At 33.6% G+C, this 24,805-nt stretch overlaps 1 protein-coding gene across 15 annotated transcripts in view; it reads left to right on the forward strand.

The window, feature by feature from the left end:
• LOC145288046 (CAP-Gly domain-containing linker protein 4-like) overlaps positions 1 to 24,805 on the forward strand; it is a 205,712-nt gene that overhangs the window by 96,419 nt on the left and 84,488 nt on the right. Inside the window, exon 1 of one of the 15 annotated variants that reach the window (XM_080136075.1) lies at positions 21,438 to 21,698. The exons of 11 other annotated variants lie outside the window; for them this stretch is intronic. The gene's annotated coding sequence lies outside the window, so the exon portion shown is untranslated. Of the gene's footprint in view, positions 1 to 21,437; positions 21,699 to 24,805 lie in introns of those variants that run through there. 3 more of the 15 variants (XM_080136078.1, XM_080136073.1, XM_080136070.1) reach the window with 3 other exon arrangements.

The raw sequence follows: 24,805 nt of genomic DNA on the forward strand, positions 1-24,805 counted from the left end.
CCCAGTAGTTGTTGCCTCTGATAATAGCCCCCTACACCAAAATGGCAATGTGCCTTGTTTGGGGTGAAAATGTAATTAAAAAAAGAATTAGACTCCAGAAATTTGGGAAAAACCTTTTCCAACAAATCTTGCTTTAAAAGTTTCACTGCCAGAAGCTGTGATTTTTTTTGGAGAAAACCCAGCAAGAAGAAATTATATTCTTATCCTTTGGTTTTGCTACCATTTCACGTATTATTTTCAGATAAAGCTTTCAATTTGTGTTTTCATAGCTTTTTTCTATTCTTGGTGATTTTCTGAATTAATCGCATTGTAACTTTTTGGTGCACTTTTCAACGAGTAACAGTAATCCATTGTGTAGTCTTGTATCTTTTCAATTTTTAAGAAGTCTGGTCTTCTTCACTCCCTTATTGGGTATCGATGTGTCTTTTTAATATTTACATCAGTAGTTTTACTACAATTGTCGTCAGTATTAATATTTTTGTTGTGATCGATGAAAATACTAGGTAATATTTCCTTACATTTTTCGTTCATTGGTTCATCACTTTTTAAATTCAATGTATCATTGAATTTTACACATCTTACTTTTTTATGGCATTTTGGATAAGTAAGAAAAGCATCTATTAGACATGTCTGCACAGTGTGATGATGTATGAAGATGAAAGCTAACCAATCTGAGTTGAGGATATGTGTGGCATGGAAAGTAATGATATGAAAATGATATGATGGATGTGTAATGTTATTAAAAAAGACAACCTTAGTCTTAAAAACTTCAGAGAAAGATTAAATCTGGACAATATAGGGAAATGTGTGCAGAACAGGAGACTTTGATGGTATGGCCACATTGAAAAAATGAGAGTTCTTGGGTCAGTTGATGTAAAACAGCCAACAAGTATAGTTCACAGGGGAACAGTAAGGAAAACATAACAAATGGACTTGAGAGATAAAGACTTTGCAAGAGATAGGTTACTTTGGAAGTCAATTTGTAGTTATCTAATGCATACGTTTTATAACCATCCAGCACATGCAATCATGTTAACCCAAATATCATGATAAGGATGATCATTATTAAATTCATTATAAAATCATACAATTATTGCAGCAGCAGCAGCAGCTGTTTTTTGAATGAAGATCTTATATTAACTGATATCAAGCATGTTTCTAAGACCAAATTATCATCAACACTCAGAAGTAATACCACTAAGTAAGTTTGAATTGGCACCAAATCAAATCAAATGGTAAAAATAGCAAAGCACAACAAGCCATGCAAAAAAACAGATGTGTACATTTACATACCATCTAAATGTTTGTCCAAGGTGACTTTAAACCTGGATATGGTAAGCATTGTCACAACCTCCTCTGGAAACCTGTTCCAAGGAACTGACGGATGAACAGAATTCTGTCTCTCTTCTGTTAAGATGAAAACGATGATTGGTGAGTCCTTTTCTAGGACCCATATGAATCACAACTTGGTGCTGGGAAGAAAAACTCTTCAAAATGTAATTTAAATTCTGGTTGATGATTTTATGTCAAAATCATATTCATACACCATTCTTCTCTGCTGATCAAGTAAGAGATAATTATGCTTTTTTATTTTTTTTTATACAAGCGCGTCTTAACTCGGCAAGTGTGTGAGAGATGCAGCTGTTAAACTTGTGAACGTCACATGAGACTACGCTATTGATCAAGGCAGGAAATGCTGAAATCATTAAATGTCCAGTTTGGAGTTTATTACACAGTTCAGTTAAATGTAATTCAGATGATGGGGTCGCACATGTGATGATCCAGTCACCATATCCGTAGGCATGAACTGCAAGAATATGATGATGTTAATTACATAACTTTCTATGTAGGTGTTTTGCATAGAGAATTGTCTTCCGTTTTCCTGCTTTCCGGCTGACTACAATATGGTTGTGTTCAAGTCTAACATAAATAAGTTCTTGATGAGCCGTTCCATATAAGTTATCAAATTTACCGAATTTTCATTACTAATGATTACTATATTGTCCAATTTCTACTGTACACTCTTTAACCCTTATCCTTGAGTGGCCTCTTGGCCTTGATAATGTGAATCACTGAAAGACAAAAAACCTTGCTGACCAAATATTTGTCATCTTGTTTTTATTTTAAAATTTAGAAAATCACATTCTAGTTTATGTCATTCAGAAAGAACAATCCTATGAGGATATAATTTTTCGAATCCCATAAGGAAATTTAATGTAACTTCTCTTTACCACCACCACCAACAACAACAACAACAACAACAACAACAACACAATTTGCTCTCTCAGCTGTCAACTGCCAGTCTTCCTCAATTTGTCATTCTTAAAGTAGTTCTCCTCATATGCAAATGAATGACAAAAAAAAAAAAAGTCACTACAGGTTGCAGTTGGCCATCTGGCACATTCTCAATAATACTACACACTTTTTTTTCTTAAAATTAGCTCTAGCACATCTACTACTGGACAATGTTTCGTAAATTTTGGAATTTATACTAATTTTGACGTGACATTTAAGTATGTAATAATGTTTTTTCCCTGAAATGCCTTTGAAAATACATAATTGGATTGGATAACACACTATAATAATATAGTTTCACTGGCTGAAGCTTGGTGAACAGTGTGGGACCTCTTTTTTGAACTCTAAGAGGGAGCGACTAGCGAATGGTGTACTAACTCTGGTGTGGCAACAGTACTCCATGGATGGGTGAATGTAGAGATATAGAATACTGGCAGGTGTGAGTGGTTTTCTAGCATGGTAAAGGGGGCTGCTTTTCTATTGAACATGCAGACAGAACAAAGCCAAGATGTTCTGAAAGCTCTTAATTAATTAAACAAAAAACTAGGGCAAATCACTCAACAACCAGTAACCTTTCATGGTTCAGTGTGACCTGTTAAATCTAACTATTTCTACCATCCACAACCAAGGTGGACATTCATGTCCAATCATTAGAAGGAAGCAAATTAAAATATTATTTAGTAGGGAAGGTGACGACAGCAATTATTGAGTCGGTTCTCAAGTGGAATTATTATTTTACAATGTCACTTCACTCTAATTATGAGTTGCCTTCATGTTTAACAAAAAAAGGCATTATAACACTTGAAAATGTCAAAATTCAGGAGTGGCGGTTAACAGAGTATGTCACTCTCAATACATTTAACTAAGCTTATGCTCGTTTGGCCATTATAACTTCAGACTTCACTTACATTCACAATGGACTATTTCCAGGGTTTCCCAAAACCCTTTCTTAAAGAGGACCAAATGCTTTATATGGAAAAAGTAAATGGCAGCAGACATTTAATTATTCATCTTTTTTTACTGGAAAAAGGTATGATACATAACTGCATGTGTAAAGAGTTCCAGGATGGTTCATGAAAAATAAAATAAATTAACAAAAAATGCAACAATTTTTGATAAATCAAAGACAAAAAAAATGTTTGTATTATTTGGATTCATCGGACTACTTTTCTCATCTTGAATGTGATTTTCACAACGTTTTGGTCGATATAACCTCCAACCTTCTTTAGGTGTATCTTGTCGAACTTGGGAATGTTTCTGTCAAACTCGGGAATTTGGACGGAATTTGTCTGCAAGGATCTGTGGCGCAGTGGTTAGAGTACTTGGAAAAATCAATTGTAAAAAGTGATATTTTCATGAAGGTTGAAGGTCCAATCCTCAGTGTGGGCGACCGAAAAATGCAATTGCAAATTACTTAAAACCTCTATCCAGCCATGGCTGATGGAACAAGAGCACGCTACCCCCGTGAAGTAAAAGGGTTCTACTCGAAATTCCGTTCAAATTCCTGAATTCGACACAACTTTATTCACTTGTATTCTTTAAAAACATTCTCCATCAAACCTTGAAGAATGCTGCTGTCATGTTTTGCTTGTTACATCTTTCCATCACTAGTACGGTATCTTACATTTATTGCAAAGTAATTGACTCTGTACCTTGTTGTTGCATCCATTTTCAAAAACAGATACCTGCCTGAAAGAATGTTCTGTAGTCCTTCTTTTATGATAATTTTCCTAATGTTATGTCTCTCTAAGGAAATATTGAACTTTCAAGCCATTTTGCCAATAAGCTGCTGGAATGCTGGTTGAGAGAACAGAGCAAGAGACATGCTGTTTTGAACAACCAAGTCAATTATGCTCTTCTGAAACTACAAATTTCCTCAGGTCAGTTTGACTTTTACCAGGTCTTTGACAAGATTTTGAAGTTGAAGTTTTTGAGGGTGATACAGTTTGATCATTTTCTCTAACCTTTTCAAAAATATTTGGATGGTGACATTCCAAATGTCTCTTCAAATTATGAGCTCTTGTTGGAGCACTTTTACCAACACCGCAAAATGTACTTCTTACTTTCACACAGCTTTCTAGTTCGACTTTCAACATCATTCTCATCTTCATTTGCTGTTCAGTTACAAACATAAAACTTACCTTCAGATAGCAGAAAGTGCTCAAATACACTTGATTTAGCTGGTGTCTTTCTTGATATTCATCACGTTAAAACAATTTATATTTGATATGGAACTGTTATAATTGCATATGCATCATTGCTGTATGTTACGTGGGGTGGGTGGAAGAGAGGGAAATAGTCTTGAAGATTCGCTTTTCTATAAAATCAAAGGAAATTATAAACCAATGTTGCATTATCATTTTAAGAAAGATAAGAAAAAATGTATCTGATTTGATCTCATTAATACTTTAAAATTGTTTGATCGGCTTCCATTTCTATACTACTGGTCTGCTTTATTCAAATGGTTTTCCTTGAATTTGCTGGCTCTCTATATAAACTAATAATGAAAGCTGGAATTAACTCTGGCTACTGTGGTAGCCAGTGGTCATTTATCATGCATATACAGCATATGAGTGGTACAGTATGTTGACTACTCTTCTATATAAAGCAAGCTGACTCTGATGTGCTTCAATTGGCACATAAAGTCCATTTGTAATATACCCCTTCTCTTTTTTTGTTCTCATAAATATATAGGAAAAAATAAACATAATTTATTATTGCTACAAATAATTATGACTGCTACCATAATCAATGTTTTTATATACTATTATGATTCTAAATATTTTTTTATTAAACTTTTTTTTTTCATCTTTTTTTTTGTTTTATTTACTTTTTTACCTGTAAACATCAGCTGAGATTTTCAATTCCTCTGCGTTCAGAGATCCAAGTCATTGAATATAAGTTTGTGGTATAAAGTGGACCCAGCAATAGAATGACAATTAGTACATTTAATTTTCTTTGTGGCTGAAATGTAAATCATAGTCTGCAATTCTTTTCTGATGGACACTTTTTCAGCCCTTGTTTGAAAAGTGTGCTGTGTGTATTATGATTTACAATTTTTGGGAACAGGAACAATCATGAAGCCTTTAAAGTTCTTCAACACTTTATAAGCTTTGATGTGAACAATTACAAATTGAGTAGAATTGAAAATATATGATAGGGATGTATGTTTATATTTAAATTATTTTTAGTAATTGGTATATAATTCAAATCTGAAAGTACCACAAAAAAGAAAAGACTTAATTTCTAACAAATACATGAAAAAAAAAAAATCTAAGTTTAGAGAAAGCAAATTAGGTTAGGCAATCGGTTTAGAAATAATTTTTTGGATTCCAAATAACATACATACATATGTTTACATATAAATAATGGCTGAATTCTAGGATTATTCATATACACGATGCATAAAACAATGAATCAATAACAACTGAAAGCGGCTAACGCCCCCCCCCCCGCCCAACTTCATCTTGTAAATTCTTGTCTGTCTTAAAATCTTCGTTTCAAAGCGGCTTTCATAGCTTTGCTTCTTTTTCTTCTACTATAAAATACTGGCTTATGAGACATTGTTCAAACAGATCTCTTGTGAATGCACTGTTATGCATGATCAACTACGAAAAACGCTGGCTAGCCACGTTCTACCACCATCATGGAGAGGAAAAATGTCGTAGAATAGCAAAAGACTTGGATTTTTTCATTTTTTTCAGTGAGGGTGAGTTTTATCGTTTTAAAAGGATTTTTCATAAAATATGAAAGAATAGATTATCTATACAAGTTATAGATCCTACTTATTTATGATGAAAATCATTAAAATTGTTTTCCTGGTGTACAATCTTGGCAGTTGGTGCATGAGAACATCGAGAAGTGATATATGTGGCGAGGGGTGTTGGGTAGGGTGTGTGTGTGGGGGGGATATCAACACTGATGCATTTCAGAATACTTTCTGCATACTCGTAAAATTTTTAAAAGATATTATAGAAGCTTTTTAGACACTATAATAAAAATGTATTTTTAGACTCTATCCTTAAATTAGACTTATGTAAGGAGAGAACAGCTGATCGCATGTATAATGTTATTGTTTTGGTTTGGCTTATGGACGAGGGATGACAGGAGCCATGCATTTCCCAGTGATTACCTTTATTCAAGAGGGTGAGAAAGAAAACGGCGGGTAACATTAAACGTTGACCTATCTTGAAAAAATGTGACTTAGGATATTAAGATGCAATAGGAGAATATTTTCCTAATTTTCTCCACTGCAAAAATGCTATTTTTGAAGATTCGGGTAAATTTGACCAACTCTGACTCCTCTGGTCCATAAATTGGCCTCGACTTCGACTCCTCAACTCCGACTCCGACTCCCAAGCACTGAATAGAACACATACATCAAATCCGTTGCCAATGTTGCTGGAAAAATGGTTGGATCATTCTTCTGCTCCAGTAGATATCTCACTGCTGATACAATCCTCTACCTGTATAATAGCCAAGTATGTCTCAGGATGGAGTACTGTTGTCACATCTGGGTAGAAGCTGCTAGGAGAACCCTATCCTACCTTGACAGAATTCGAAACCGACTGTAATCTAATAGGTGATGCCCTTTTCTCTTCTCTGCAACCTCTTTCCCACAGAAGAGATGTTGTGAGCTTGTCTCTGCTCTATCGTTATTTTCATGGCAAATGTATGGAGTATTGTTGTCACATTTGGGCTGGTGCATCTGCGACTAGTCTCTCACTCCTGGACAGGGTTCAAAAGAGTCGTCAACCTGATAGGTCCTGAACTGTTATCCAAGCTTCAACCTCTTACCCATCGACGAAATGTTGCATCCCTCTGCCTGTTCTACAAGTATTTTAATGGCGAATGCTCTGATGAAATTCAAGCACTTGTACCCTATCGACATAAATACCCCAGACAAACCTGACAAGCAGCTAAATCCCCACCCTACAGAGTAGAGATCCCTAGGTGTAAGAAAGCCTTCTACTCCAATAGTTTCTTCCCCAGAACTGCTAGACTTTTAAACCTCCATTCCGGAATTTTGCTTTCCCAACAGTACTGACATGCAGAAGTTCAAGTGTAATGTGAACAGACATCTTGCTGCTCATTTCCCTTCATAATATTCCTGCAACTTATGTCTCCGATAGTAGCCTTCTACTTCAAAATGATACTGTGCCTTGTTTGGGGTGAAAATTAAATCAAAAAAAAAAAAAGTTCAACTAAGCTCCAATCTATAGTCCCCTCCCCCCTCACCAATCTTTCACAAAAACATACCCATCTAGCCAAAATCATTATTTCCGCCACTCTCTATCGATGCCTAAACTTTAAACATGGATTCCATGAACAAAGCTTCTTTCCTAGAACTGCCTGCCAGTGGAACTTTCCAGCTGACTACAATATTGTCGTCTTCAAGTCCGATGTAAACAAATTCTTATTGAACCGTCCTTGTAAATAATATACCAAATTTCCACGACTAATGATTACGACGCTATTATTCCAATGACTACCATACACATATTAATCCTTATCGTTGAGTGGCCTCCGGGCCTTGATATGTAGTGACCCATTTGTAAAAAAAAAAAAAAAAAAAAAAAAAAAAAAATTAAGCACAAGACCATTAAAAAGTGTGGGAAAATGGGTTTCGATGGTCATCCTTTATCAAAGCTAAAAAAAAATGTCTATTACTCTTAGCTAGAATAATCAAATTCACTGCATAAAGTTTAGTATGTTTACTATTGTTCAGTTTTTTTTTTTTTGTTTTTCACAAAATGTTCACATTTAGTCAATCAGAAAAACATAATGTTTGAATATTAAACTTTATTATATTTTCTTCAAATGTGCCAAACGTTATTTGTATGCATTAATGTATCTACAAGAGAAAAAAAGATAAAAGAAAATCTTTATAAACAAATAACATTTTTGTTTTTTAAAGTTACCAATCTTTTGTTAGTAATGCTGACTAGACATAAAAAGAAACATGTTAGAGATATTGTCAAGGGTGTGAGTTCATGTAGAAACGTTGATTTAATATGAATAAAATAAAATATGCATTAAGTGCGCTTGAAAGCCAAATCACAACGTAATATGAAGAAAATAAACAAATATTTTACTCGTTTGAAATTTATCACAAATATATTTCAGAGACATACTCCATCTTCAGTATGTTGTTTTGTTTCTTTTTTTTCTTTTCTTTTTCCTTGCCATGTTGTAAAGTTGGAGAAAGAAAAGTCTGTCTGTAAAGAGCCGCGTGTTGTATCCAGCGGTTGTATTTTGACATGTTTTAACTGTGCGTAGGCAACGCGAGAATAACGTCAAGGGTGGGAGTTCATATAGAAACGTTGTTTTTATTTGAATAAAATATGCATTAAGTGCGCTTGAAAGCCAAATCAGAGGTATAGATGTTAGAGATATGTATATACATAGACATGTGAACCACAAAATTGATAGCAATATGAATTCTAAATAAGAGATTATTTAATTTAAAAATTAAAAAAGAAAACCTGCATTGCACAGTGTAAAAGCTTACGTGTTTCCACATGAATATCTTCCATATGTAGAATGAGCATAATACATCCTACTTGGCAAAAACTGAATGCCAGAAAAAGGGGAAAGCCATGTTTTAATTTTCAAACAGTGGGGACCTTATACAGAAGCTCACAATTTCACTTGGTGTCAGAACCAGTTATTTGTAAAATAAATAACTCTGAAAAAAGTCAAAACATAAAATTCATGAAAGTCTGGAATTCAGGAAGTTTAAATGGCCATAACCTGGAAAATATTTTGATTTAGAAGATGAATGAGACCATTTTTGAGCACCTTGAAAAATGATCCTTTTTGAATTTAATACTTTTCCCCGGCTAAGAATGAGTAATTTCTTCATATTTGGCAAATAGGAAATTTCTGCACGAAAAACTGGATATTTTTAATTTCATGAAAGACTCATTTTTTGCCTTGATGTACAACTTAATCAGCATGAAAAGTCATTAAATATAGGTTTGTGGTATAAAGTGGACCCAGCAATAGAATGACAATTAGTACATTTAATTTTCTTTGTGGCTGAAATGTAAATCATAGTCTGCAATTCTTTTCTGATGGACACTTTTTCAGCCCTTGTTTGAAAAGTGTGCTGTGTGTATTATGATTTACAATTTTTGGGAACAGGAACAATCATGAAGCCTTTAAAGTTCTTCAACACTTCATAACCTTTGATGTGAACAATTACAGATTGAGTAGAATTGAAAATATATGATAGGGATGTATGTTTATATTTAAATTATTTTTAGTAATTGGTATATAATTCAAATCTGAAAGTACCACAAAAAAGAAAAGACTTAATTTCTAACAAATACATGAAAAAAAAAAAATCTAAGTTTAGAGAAAGCAAATTAGGTTAGGCAATCGGTTTAGAAATAATTTTTTGAATTCCAAATAACATACATATGTTTACATATAAATAATGGCTGAATGCTAGGATTATTCATATACACGATGCATAAAACAATGAATCAATAACAACTAAAAGCGGCTAACGCCCCCCCCCCCGCCCAACTTTATCTTGTAAATTCTTGTCTGTCTTAAAATCTTCGTTTCAAAGCGGCTTTCATAGCTTTGCTTCTTTTTCTTCTACTACAAAATACTGGCTTATGAGACATTGTTCAAACAGATCTCTTGTGAATGCACTGTTATGCATGATCAACTACGAAAAACGCTGGCTAGCCACGTTCTACCACCACCATGGAGAGGAAAAATGTCGTAGAATAGCAAAAGACTTGGATTTTTTAATTTTTTTCAGTGAGGGTGAGTTTTATCTTTTTAAAAGGATTTTTCATAAAATATGAAAGAATAGATTATCTATACAAGTTATAGATCCTACTTATTTATGATGAAAATCATTAAAATTATTTGTTTTCCTGGTGTACAATCTTGGCACTTGGTGCATGAGAACATCGAGAAGTGATATATGTGGCGAGGGGTGTTGGGTAGGGTGTGTGTGGGGGGGATATCAACACTGATGCATTTCAGAATACTTTCTGCATACTCGTAAAATGTTTGAAAGATATTATAGAAGCTTTTTAGACACTATAATAAAAATGTATTTTTAGACTCTATCCTTAAATTAGACTTATGTAAGGAGAGAACAGCTGATCGCATGTATAATGTTATTGTTTTGGTTTGGCTTATGGACGAGGGATGACAGGAGCCATGCATTTCCCAGTGATTGCCTTTATTCGAGAGGGTGAGAAAGAAAACGGCGGGTAACATTAAACGTTGACCTATCTTAAAAAATGTGACTTGGGATATTAAGATGCAATAGGAGAATATTTTCCTAATTTTCTCCACTGCAAAAATGCTATTTTTGAAGATTTGGGTAAATTTTACCAACACTGACTCCTCTGGTCCATAAATTGGCCTCGACTTCGACTCCTCAACTCCGACTCCGACTCTCAAGCACTGAATGGAACACATACATCAAATTCGTTGCCAATGTCGCTGGAAAAATGGTTGGATCATTCTTCTGCTCCAGTAGATATCTCACTGCCGATACAATCCTCTACCTGTATAAGAGCCAAGTATGTCTCAGGATGGAGTACTGTTGTCACATCTGAGTAGGAGCTGCTAGGAGAACCCTATCCTGCCTTGACAGAATTCGAAACCGACTGTAATCTAATAGATGATGCCTTTTTCTCTTCTCTGCAACCTCTTTCCCACAGAAGAGATGTTGTGAGCTTGTCTCTGCTCTATCGTTATTTTCATGGCAAATGTATGGAGTATTGTTGTCACATTTGGGCTGGTGCATCTGCGACTAGTCTCTCACTCCTGGACAGGGTTCAAAAGAGTCGTCAACCTGATAGGTCCTGAACTGTTATCCAAGCTTCAACCTCTTACCCATCGACGAAATGTTGCATCCCTCTGCCTGTTCTACAAGTATTTTAATGGCGAATGCTCTGATGAAATTCAAGCACTTGTACCCTATCGACATAAATACCCCAGACAAACCTGACAAGCAACTAAATCCCCACCCTACAGAGTAGAGATCCCTAGGTGTAAGAAAGCCTTCTACTCCAATAGTTTCTTCCCCAGAACTGCTAGACTTTTAAACCTCCATTCCGGAATTTTGCTTTCCCAACTGTACTGACATGCAGAAGTTCAAGTGTAATGTGAACAGACATCTTGCTGCTCATTTCCCTTCATAATACCCCTGCAACTTATGTCTCCGATAGTAGCCCTCTACTTCAAAATGACACTGTGCCTTGTTTGGGGTGAAAATTAAATCAAAAAAAAAAAAAAAAGAAGTTCAACTAAGCTCCAATTTATAGTCCCCTCCCCCCTCACCAATCTTTCACAAAAAAATACCCATCTAGCCAAAATCATTATTTCCGCCACTCTCTATCGATGCCTAAACTTTAAACATGGATTCCATGAACAAAGCTTCTTTCCTAGAACTGCCTGCCAGTGGAACTTTCCAGCTGACTACAATATTGTCGTCTTCAAGTCCAATGTAAACAAATTCTTATTGAACCGTCCTTGTAAATAATATACCAAATTTCCACGACTAATGATTACGACGCTATTATTCCAATGACTACCATACACATATTAATCCTTATCGTTGAGTGGCCTCCGGGCCTTGATATGTAGTGACCCATTTGTAAAAAAAAAAAAAATTAAGCACAAGACCATTAAAAAGTGTGGGAAAATGGGTTTCGATGGTCATCCTTTATCAAAGCTAAAAAAAAAATGTCTTTTACTCTTAGCTAGAATAATCAAATTCACTGCATAAAGTTTAGTACGTTTACTATTGTTCAGTTTTTTTTTTGTTTTTCACAAAATGTTCACATTTAGTCAATCAGAAAAACATAATGTTTGAATATTAAATATTAAACTTTATTATATTTTCTTCAAATGTGCCAAACGTTATTTGTATGCATTAATGTATCTACAAGAGAAAAAAAGATAAAAGAAAATCTTTATAAACAAATAACATTTTTGTTTTTTAAAGTTACCAATCTTTTGTTAGTAATGCTGACTAGATATAAAAAAAAAAACATGTTAGAGATATTGTCAAGGGTGTGAGTTCATGTAGAAACGTTGATTTAATATGAATAAAATAAAATATGCATTAAGTGCGCTTGAAAGCAAAATCACAACATAATATGAAGAAAATAAACAAATATTTTACTCGTTTGAAATTTATCAAAAATATATTTCAGAGACATACTCCATCTTCAGTATGTTGTTTTGTTTCTTTTTTTTTCTTTTCTTTTTCCTTGCCATGTTGTAAAGTTGGAGAAAGAAAAGTCTGTCTGTAAAGAGCCACGTGTTGTATCCAGCGGTTGTATTTTGGCATGTTTTAACTGTGCGTAGGCAACACGAGAATAACGTCAAGGGTGGGAGTTCATATAGAAACATTGTTTTTATTTGAATAAAATAAAATACGCATTAAGTGCGCTTGAAAGCCAAATCAGAGGTATAGATGTTAGAGATATGTATATACATAGACATGTGAACCACAAAATTGATAGCAATATGAATTCTAAATAAGAGATTATTTAATTTAAAAATTAAAAAAGAAAACCTGCATTGCACAGTGTAAAAGCTTACGTGTTTCCACATGAATATCTTCCATATGTAGAATGAGCATAATACATCCTACTCGGCAAAAACTGAATGCCAGAAAAAGGGGAAAGCCATGTTTTAATTTTCAAACAGTGGGGACCTTATACAGAAGCTCACAATTTCACTTGGTGTCAGAACCAGTTATTTGTAAAATAAATAACTCTGAAAAAAGTCAAAACATAAAATTCATGAAAGTCTGGAATTCAGGAAGTTTAAATGGCCATAACCTGGAAAATATTTTGATTTTGAAGATGAATGAGACCATTTTTGAGCACCTTGAAAAATGATCCTTTTTGAATTTAATACTTTTCCCCGGCTAAGAATGAGTAATTTCTTCATATTTGGCGAATAGGGAATTTCTGCACGAAAAACTGGATATTTTTAATTTCATGAAAGACTCATTTTTTGCCTTGATGTACAACTTAATCAGCATGAAATTGTTCTATCGAATGTTAAGAAGAATTGTTAAGTTTTCTTGATGTTAACATACATACACCCATCTTGTAAAATAATTTTTTCAGCTAATTTTCAAACACATGGGAACCTTATAAAAGATCTCACAATTTCACTCGGTGTCAGAGCCAGTTATGTATGAGAAATGACTTTGTTTTATAATACTCCTGTCCTAAACAGTTTCTAAATTCCAAACAAGTCATGAATATAATTAGTTACGCCTGATAACGTCTATGAAATGAGGATATAGGGCAAATGTAGTTCTTCATATTTTATTGATTGTTTCTAAAGATGATGGAAGCAGTCTTTCCAAGAAAACAAGACAAAGAGAATGACTCATTCATTTTAACATACATTTATATGGATACGGCATAATCACGTTTGACACACCGGTTCCCATCAGATCACTGAAGTTAAGCAACAATGAGCCTGGCCAGTATCAGATGAATGACTATTTGAGACTTTCAGATGCTGTATATGCTCTCCGCTTATCTCGGCATTGTTTCCAGTCATCCTGGACTTCTCCTTGCCACTGGACTCAGGCAGTTCCGATTCAGGAGAGGTGTGGTTGGGGATTGTGTAACACTTGCCACACAATTATACGCGCAGCTGTCCCTACAGGGGATATCCTTTATCTTTCAAGACTGAACGGAGGCATTGACATTTATATGGGTATACGAAGAATGTTTCAAAAGTAATGCCTCCTAGTTTTTATTCTGCCCAGATGGATAAGAAGAGATAGCAAATTGCATTGTTATGATGACTAAACTTACGCATTCATGACCTGAAAGTTTCATATTTCTGTTGCAGATATCGACGGTGTGAGACTCTACGAAAGCAATCCGTCATGGACGTGCATCAGAAGCAGAGATACGTTGTTGAATTCCTCCATTTAGAAAAAATGGAACTGATCAACATTCACCGGCCCCTGTTGAATTTTTGCAAAACCGATACAGTTGATGTTAGCACAGTTAAGAGATGAGTTTGTTTATTTTAGAGTGTCGACAGATGTGAGTGACAAAGTGTTTTCCAGACTTTTATGACTGAGGCATCAAAAGAAGCTGGCAAAAGTGCATTGAGAATGTTGGTGACTGTAGAAAAATAAATTCTGAAGCACAAAAGGTTGCTTGGTTTAATGGTACCACTCCTGTCTTAATAGCTCTTCAACGTTTTAATTTTTGAGTTAAAAAAATAAGAGGCTTTACTTTTCAAACGACCCTTGTATTACAATAGACAACAACGATTATCTTGTACATTAATATATAAATGCTTATCTAATTACAAACTTTACAAAATCGCAAATCAAAATTTTGATTCCAGCTTACTTTGAAAAAGGTCAAAAGATAAAATTCATTAAAGTTTAGAATTCCGGAAGTTTAAATGACTATATCTTTGGAAGTATTTTGGTTTAGAAGACAATGAAACCATTTTTGGATGCCTCAAAGAATGATTCTTTTTGAATTTTTAGATCTTAAATAAAAAAAGAAGTAAAATAAAAATATCTTTGTGTCCATTTGATAGCCAACTGCAGTATATATATATATATATATATATATATATATATATATATATATATATATATATATATATATATTATATAATAAATCTATGTAAGCTTTTGTTGTAATTTTATGTGTTTCCATGGCTAAAAATGAATTTCTTCATATTTGGCAAATAGAAAATGTCCTTATGAAAAACTGGATATTTTTAATTTTATTAAAGACTCATTTTTTGTCTAGGTGAACAAGTTAATCTGCATGAAATTGTTCTATATCGAATGTCAAGGAGAGTCATTAAGTTTTTCGTGATGTTAACGTACATACATCCGTCTTGTAAAATAATTCCTTCAGCTAAGGAAATTTAATTTTAAAACACAATATAAACTAAAAAAAACGAAGTTTGAAACCTCATTTGTGTTTCGTTTTAAAATTCATTTTGTTTCTTTTTATTTGCATGTGTGGATGTGAATTTGGTGTTTATTTATTTTTATTTTTTTTTTGATTTTCTTCCTTTTGAAGATTGTAACGCTGGGTATGGGCCAGCCAAACCAATTGCCAACATTGCCCTATTTTTTTTATTGAAACCAACCGAGAGCTCTTTTTAGTATCCTCGTTGTTCCTTTAAGTGCAATTGTCTGGATCTGTTTTACACTTGGTTCACCAGGAATATTAGTTAGGTAGGACTTCAAGTTCTTCTTCATAAGCCCTGTGCCACCTATAATAACTGGTATGATTGATATCTCCCTCAGATTCCAGTTTCTTTTCATATCATACATGAGACTGAAAATGTCTAGTGTATGGCCTGTTTGGTTGAACTGTTTGAGAGTAGGGCGTGTTTTATCCGATATCACCATCCTATTTGTTTTAACATTGTTTTACATGTTGGCATGTGATGTAATTAAGTTTAAAAGGTAATTTTGTCTTGCCTATATATCCACTATTTGGACATTTTGTACAAAAGATGTAATATATCTTGGAGTTACCACAGATTCGGGGGAAAAAAGATCTAATTTATAAGATTAGAGTTATTACAGGTAAGGTACGACAATTCTGTTTGGAAATGGAGGAGGAATTTATCACAAAATGTTGACACTGAACATTTCAGCTAATTGCAGGTATAGTTTGGTGTTGAATTATCTTTAATATGGTGAATGTTGTTAATAAAAGCTTGTTTTGTCCTTTAACATTGATGGCTGGTTTCTTAAAATGTCTAATTAATAAAGTAGTTGGAATTTGTAGCCAAATGAAACTTTTTGATACCTCAGAAAATAAACTTAAAAAATAATTGGGTCTATTCTCAGATAGTTATAAATATAATGAAGAGATAATTTATCACTAAATATGGAAAAAAATAAACATCTCAGTTTATTGCAGGTGTAGTTGCTACTTTGTGTGATATTGTTAATGTGTTTTTAATGTGATGAGCATCGTTAATAAAAGTGGTTGTTCATCTAATGAACCGGTCAGATCTCATTATAGTCTGCCTTTCTAAACTGGACGTTATTGTTGCCACATCTAGTCTGGTGCATTTGCCGCTAGTCTCTTACTCTTAGACAGGGTCCAAAAAAAGTTTCCAACCTAATAGGTCCCACACTATCAACCAAACTCCAACCCCTGTCCCATCGCCATAATGTTGCAGCTTTGTGCCTGTTTTGCAAGTTTTTTAATGAAATGTGCTCCGTCGAACTCTAAGCTTTTGTGCTCCCTCAACATGAATACCTCCAACTAACCCGACAAGCAGCAAAATCCCACTCCCACATTGTATAGATCTGTAAATGCCAGAAAGCCTTCTACTCTAACAGTTTCTTCCCTTGAACTGCTTTGGAATTCCCTCTCGGGTCCCTGTTTCCCTAAGTGTATTGATGCGCAGAAGTTCAAGTGTAATGTGAACAGTCATCTTACTGCTAAATTCCCTACATAGTGTCCTTGTAGATAAAGTCCCAAATAGTAGCCACTTATGTTCAAGTGACACTGTGCCTTGTTTGGGGTGAAAAGACAGTAAATAAAAAAAATGAATAACAAAATGAATTTGAGGGAGTTGGAGTGTCCGCATTTAGCCACGGAGCATCCCAAAAGGCAGGCATCAACTTGTTCAAAGCAATATTTCTATTAGCATTTTTAATACAGTAAAAAATCTAAATATCTTTTGAGAATTGTGAAAAATTTTCTAAAGGGCGGTTGGGTTTTCACAGGATCATGCACAAACACGTGTGCGCATTTGTATTATTTTATTTATAGTCTTTTTTATTGGTTATAAAGGTGGGTGCAGGATGGTTAGGGGCGAATTATAAATACATCAAGCCTCAAAGGGAAAGAAAAGAAAAAGATAACAACAATCGTTCCTGATGATAATCGAATGCACCGATAGAAAGCACTTGAGTAGAATATGGCTGAACAACAACTTTTGCGCGCCATTTTATACAACATGCCAACTGAAATAAAAAGACCACTCGATGAATGGAAAAGATATCCAGAAAAATCGGAAAAAAAGAATAACTCTGTTGTGTTCAATCAGACGTGCTTGAATATATATATATATATATATATATATATATATATATATATATATATATATATATATGCAAAATCCGATCCTGCATTTTGCTAATTCCTGCCCTCTGATGAGAAGGAGAGTATTTCTTCGAAACTCCGCGGATTAAGGACTATCCACTTATCTTGTGCTTCCTTTTTTAAAATTAAATATGTCTTTAACTCTTTTTCAAGATGTCTTTTAACATATTTTATTAATCATTTGTTCATATTGTAAGCTCTATTTCCTTTTCGGTTTCATTGAGCTTTTTATATCTGGCTGAGTTTATTTTACTTGTAAATATTAACTCTTTAATATTTATAATATATTTTAAGTTTACCATTTTGATTACCTTAGTAAACTTATTGTAACTTTTATATATATATATATATATATATATATATATATATATATATAGTAATTTATAAATTACTAACTAGCTCTACCTACGTATTGAGCACTTTTGAAGTAAATACTTAAAGTTTATGCATAAATCTATACTTTCGTATATTAATTTTATGTGAGTAAATCAAGTAGTTATATATATATATATATATATATATATATATATATATATATATATATATATATATATATATATATATATATATATATGGTAATTGAAAAGTAACTCCTTATTTTAAAATACATACAATTTAATTTTGAAATATAATTTATACAATTAATAAATATGAAAAAAAAAAGTATAATGGCTAGAATTTTATTTAAAATTCAATATTCGCGCCTTCATTCATCACCAACTTTTCAAATCGACCAGGAATCGCATCAACTGATTTCACAATAAACTTTTGCGGAATGGTAGTCATAACTTCACGTATCCACCCTTCAAGTCCTTGTAAATTTCTTGGTTAGATTGAGCAGACTTGCTATTTTAGTCAATCCCCGAGAAAAAAAGTCGCAAGCCGTTGTCAGGACTTCTGGTCGGCCATTCATGTGAACTGAACCGCGACAACTTATCCATCTTTCAAGGAATTGCGCATTCAGCCATACACGAACAACAATAACAAAGTGTAGATTTTGGAAGGAGAAATTTGGCTAATTCTTAGTGCTTGGGACAATATTGAAGATTTGATTTTTATGCAAGATGGAGCTCTTCCACACTTTGTTATTGTCATTCATGAATGACTGAATGCCATGTGAAAATGAAATATATATGAATGAATGTAAACTCAATTGATGTGATTCCTGGTTGACTTGAAAAGCTAGTGGCGAATGAAGGCGCCTATACTGAATTTAAAATAAAAAGTTCAGTTATTATAATTTTTCATATTGATTAATTGTATAAATTATATTTCAAATTCTACTTTGACAATCACCCTATATATTTATATATATATATATATATATATATGCACGCATATAGAACATTCATGCATATAAAATGTAAAATAAATGAAACCTTAAGAGAACAGAAAGGTCACCAGTTAGCACCTTAAACATAAACAGTTTTATAAATGCAAAATTAAAACGAAATTTTATAACAAAACATTTTTATACAAGATATAAGGGTACTCATGCACTTATTGATCCGTGCTGAAATAATAACCTTATTATTTAAAAAGCCATTCTTAACATGGGGAGGGGAGGGTGTTTTGTACCTATTCTGTACTTTAACCGTACAATTGAATAAAAAAAAAACACATATCATAAAACTTTAAACGTGGAGATACGATTTAAAAAATAGCGCGGATTAGTAAGTGCATTAGCACCGATATAAGAATATAAGTTATTCTCATGTTAACAAATGTTTATAATACAAACGTATTTGGGGAAGAAAAGCTTAGAATTGTGTAGGTTAATATGTTCATAATGTGCAGATGTAAGTTTGGTGTTGTCACATTGTGGATGTGTGTTTGTTTACCTTGCTTTTGTTAGTGCGTGCATAGCTGTGAGTAGCAGTTTCTGTTCTGTGTGCAAGCATGTATGCGCGAGATGAAAAATGCTGATATGTGAGTTATTGAGTTATTTTCACCTTCTCTTGCCTTTCGTTAACAGTGTTATTAAGCAGACGTTCGGGAGCTGGCTTGAGAGTTCTCTGTCTCAGTTTTTGATAGTTTGTTTCCTCGCTTTATATGAGTTTCTAACTTCACACGGGCTTGTCATCTCCATGCAGACGTGTTACTTTTGGAGCTTGAAACGATTTCTATTGGTTAGAAAATATTTTGAGTTCACATGTTCCTGTGAAAACTGTAAAACTGCTTTGGGGAGGAAAGGGTTTAAGCAATTAGTGCTGTTTGCGTTTTCGCGTTCGCTGGAATCGCTTCTTCTCGGCCTTATTACAATGTTTAACAAAACATGTTAAAATGTTGTATGGGGACGGTCTTTCATATTCAATTTTTTTTTCTTTTGCAATTTACGAGCCGTGCTCACGTGCTGAAATAACGTTTGAAAAATGCATTCTTAACATGGGGAAAGAGAGCTTTGTTAATTATTCTGTACTTTCACCTAACAATTTAATAAACAAAAAATATTGTAAAATTTGAATTTAAACAACTTTAAATCCTGCTTAAAAACAATTTGTCTCTCCGGCAAGAACTTGATAATTAATGGCATTTATTTTTCTTATTTTTTTTTATTTTTTATTTTTTTTCTTAAGGGTGTGGGATCACATTGTTGAAAAATAATAACATTGCCAATTGGATATTTTGTCCAATGTGTATTATATATTTTTATTGCTTTATTTGCCGAATTGTCTTGGGACAAATAAAGACCCCCCCCTCCCACATACGCACTTTTTAATTTTTGTTGCAACAAAGACTTCATTTGCCTGAATAAAAATAAATAAATAAATAATAATAATTTTTAAATTAAAACGATTTTGATTTGATACAACACATATTTTAATTTCCTAGTTGTGGTAATTATGGTCAATGCTGGTGCCCCCCCCCCCTGCCTGCATCAACTTAAGTTTCAGTGAGTGAGGGAAGGTTAAGGGGGGGGTGTATTGTTGTGAGAATTTGCTAAAAGAAATATAACAAAACCTGGCACAAAAATAAAATTATTCACGAAAAAGTATATTAGTATTTTTACTGTTTACAATCTGGCAAAGATTTTTGGTACTTATGCAGAATACGGACCGTGCTGAAATAAAGTTATTCTTAAGAAATAAGAAACCCATTCTAACAAGAGGAGAGGGAGGGAGACTTTTTTTGTAACTATTCTATACTTTTACCTAACAATTTAATAAACAAAAGACACTTTAAAAATTGAATACAACTTGAAAATCCCATCGCGGTGCTAAATGCAGCCGCGCTATTTTTTTTTTTTAACTCGTATTTCCATGTTTAATTAAAGTTTTATGTTTTTTATTCAGTTGTAAGGTTAAAGTACAGAATAGGTACAAAATATTCTCCCCTCCCCGTGTTAAGAATGGCTTTTTAAATAATAAGTTTATTATTTCAGCAGCACGGATCACTCTCTGCATGAGTACGATCCCATCTAAAAAAAAAAAAAAAAAAAAAAAGGCACGGTTCGTATTCTGCATATATATATATATATATATATATATATATATATATATATATATATATATATATATATATATATATTTAAATAAAAAGCGAATAAAAAGTTATTTGTAATTTGCTTGCTTAACTTATTTGAGTTCAGGTTGAACAGTTCGAATTTACGTTGTCGGTGAGTAAATTAGGAAAGAAAACTAAAATAAAAATAAAGTAAGTCTCACTTTTTTTAATTGATTATTGTTTGTTTTTGTTTCCTATTGGAAAAACATAATCCTTAAAAAATCAGTGTAATTTGTTTAAGAAAAATATGACTCTTCATGGCCAGTGTGTGTGTGTATATATATATATATATATATATATATATATATATATATATATATATATATATATATATATATATATATATATTATATATATAACCTTTAATGGCATTAATTTCGAAACAAGTTTTCTTTAAGTAGCTGGAGTTGACATTGACATTGGCTCATCGTGGTCTACTACTACTACTACTACTACTACTAATACTACAGATTTATCGTCAGCTGTGATTACGATGATGATGATGATATAACCACCCCTCCTCCTCCGCTGATTACTAACGGCTTTGTTTAAGGAGCGTAATCATCATCACCAGGAGGAGGAAGAGGAGAAGAGGCTGCCTTCACCCACGGGACAGCACGTTTTAAGTACATAAGCAATTTCTAGAAAATTAATTTTCACAAATCATGGAAAGAAAAGCATAAGCCGCTTTTCGATTCTATCTCCTTCGCTATTTCATTTTTATTGGATGTTGTTGTTGTTATTAGAGCAAATAATCTCACCATCTTGATGAAAGTAAGTTTTTTTTTGTTTGTTTTGTTATTGTTCATCGCACATAAATGTCCATTGTTTCAAAAAAAAAAAAAAATCTACTGACAAAATAGCTGACAACATGAAATCAGCAAATGAAGTTTGTGTGTCTGAGTGGCGATGACAGTCGTTAACAGACACGCGTAGCATTTTTTAAAAAGATTTAAATTCCCCCCCCCCCACACACTTTTTTTTTTTTTTAATGTTTCGTGTTTACTGCTTTTGACCCCGAAACAAATGTTTGGCGGTTTATTATTATTGTTGTCATTCTTTTTTATTTATTTATTTTTTTGCATGACTTGAACAATGTATTGTATTCTACTAAAAAGGGAATCGTTGTTACATCTTTTAACTTTAGTAATGATCCAACAACAACAACACAAAATATAGAAAATAGACAACGAAACATCGTTTGATGGTTCTTAAACGAATACACGTGAATGCGACAAACGAAGTGTCAAATCCGTTTAAACAAATTATTTGGTTTATATTTTTATTGTAGCAACAACAACAACAACAAAAATGTATGGTCTTGTTAAAACGCCGCTATTATTTCGTGATCATTGTTGATATTTATCACAATTAGTAAGACACATTTTTTGTTGTTGTTTTGTTGTAAACTCCTCCAGAAGTCCGATCTTTATGACAAAATTTTGGGGTGCTTATGCAGAATAATACGGAGCACGTAGGTGAACGTACAGAATAGTTACAAAACACCCCCCCCCATCCCCCTATATTAAAAATGTGTTTGTAAAAAATAACGGGATTATTTCAGCATGGTCCGTATTCTACATAAGTACCAAATTTGCCCGGAGATTTGAACTTTTTCATTTTTCCACGTAAAAAGACTCGCTGTCCTCTTTTTATTCATATTTAATTTAGAAAATTTAATTATACTTATGCAGAATACGGACCATACTGCCATCATAACGTTATTATTTAGAAACCAATTATTAGCATGGGAAGAGAGGATTTTTTTGGTAACTACTTAATAAACAAAAGATACCGTAAAAATAAAATTTAACTTGTCCGTATTCTGCACAAGTACCAACTTTATATATAGTTAACGCTTTCAATGCATTTTATTAATGAATGCGTTGTTTAAACTAATAAACATGAACGTAGTGTTTAAAACACTGTATCCGTTTTTTTTTTTTATACAAGCATTCATGTCTAACTCCTTGTTGGTTACTTTTTAACCTTTTTTGTGTATGATCGAAATCGATATTCAAAGTAACCTAACCCTGAATAAAGTTAGTGTTGTTCGTGGTTGAAGTACTTCGTCAATATTTACTCAACTTTAGTAATTTGATGTTCATGTTTATGAATATGTTTTAGTTATCTCCCCTGAACCACACTCTTTTGATAAGGAGACTGGGAAGAGAGAACTGTCATGGCATCGTCCTAATCTAGGCACGTGTCTCACTATTTGCTTCGTTTCTCTTCTCACAGTCACACCCTGTGTTCAGGAATATTCTCTCCACAAATCGATTACCTCTTTCGGAATTACACGTACATGGTGACACAAGTGGGATGCAATCTTCATTATAGATAGCGTGTTGATTTCTTTTGGTCAAGATCAAAAGTTTGCGGTGCTGTGCTGCTGGGTCCTACGGAACCCATCCCGCCTAGGTTAGCATTATAAGTTCAGTAAAGTAACTCTTGACTGGTGGTACAAATGAGATCCTGTTCCTGATTTTATTTTTTGGTATTAGAGAACCTTTGAGTCTGCCCAACCCCCCTGCTCCTCATCTTTATTTTCTGATGCCCCCGGTCATCCCCCTACTCAGAGGTCACCTTCCTACCCCCTCCATCCGTTGCTTTATTTTCTCCCACCTCCATTAAGGCGACTTCCCCAAACCCCATTAGGGATGCTCTGCTTGTTTTCGGTTCCCCGGAAAACAGTGGGGGATCTAGCCACATAGAATAGTACAGGGGGGTCTTACTAACAACACATTAGTAGATTTTCCTTATTTTTGAAATGAACATTTTCATTAGTTTTTTCCCACTCCACGAACATTTTATGCCAATTAATTCAAGAACTCTTTCTAATGAAATCGAACTTTATTTTCTCACACATACACACACACACACACACACACACACACACAAAAAAAAATGCACACACAACATACAGAAATGAATATACAAATTGTACATAGTTAAATTTTACATTCAACGCTGGGGTTATTAGTTAGATTAGGATCCACAGAGTGATTGAGGTATTTTGGTAAATGTTGCCAGTCAAGAGTAAGACTTCAAAGTCTCATCTGTTACATAGTCAAAAAGACCCTGTACCCTCACCCTCCCAATTTCTTGTAGGGCCTTGTGCCTAATTTTGTTGAATTGAATTTTTTGTACGTTTTTTATGTTCAATTTTTTCCTTCTCAATAAAATATATAAACAAGATCAAAGTGTAGTATCTGTTCCGGCAGATGCTGCAAGCTATGACTAGCAAAGACCAGATGTGGGGGCAACCCCACATGCCTGACCTTTAACCAGCTCCCATTTCCCATCTCTCGGGAGCTGGTCCCCTTTTTCCCTTCCCCCTCCCTTCATTCCTCACATTAAAAATTGGCCTTGTGCCTAATTTGCTCGGTGGGGGAGCAAATAAATACCATCTGTTCTTCAGATGCTGCAGTGCACTTCTATTTCTTGTTCTCTTTCGGTGGAGGGGAGCAGTCCTTCGCGACTGAGACAATTTTTATTTTTGTACCTTTTCTCCACGTTAAAAAACGCCCCTGGTGTCTAACTCTGTCCCGTGGGGAGGCATAGTAAATAGGAACACCATAAGATCGTCACGGTTACTAGTTCTACTAAATATGTTCATGATTTTTCATATTAAATTCTTAGGATTTCTGAATTTCTATTTAGTAAAGATAAAATAAAATTGAAGACCTTCAGACAAAAACCAAGATTATGTTTGATGCCAAATGAAAAACACACAAACAAACAAAAAAACAAATGAATAAAGCCCAAACCAAAATATTAGTACATAAAAATTCTCAAGTTCAACTGGACTCACCTGAAGAAAGTCGGACGTTATATCAGCCAAAACATTGACAATAACATCCAAGATTAAAGCAGTAATC

This window comes from Euprymna scolopes, chromosome 11 (assembly GCF_053919585.1).
Source record: "Euprymna scolopes isolate OS-2025 chromosome 11, ASM5391958v1, whole genome shotgun sequence".
NCBI classification, from domain to species: domain Eukaryota; kingdom Metazoa; phylum Mollusca; class Cephalopoda; order Sepiida; family Sepiolidae; genus Euprymna; species Euprymna scolopes.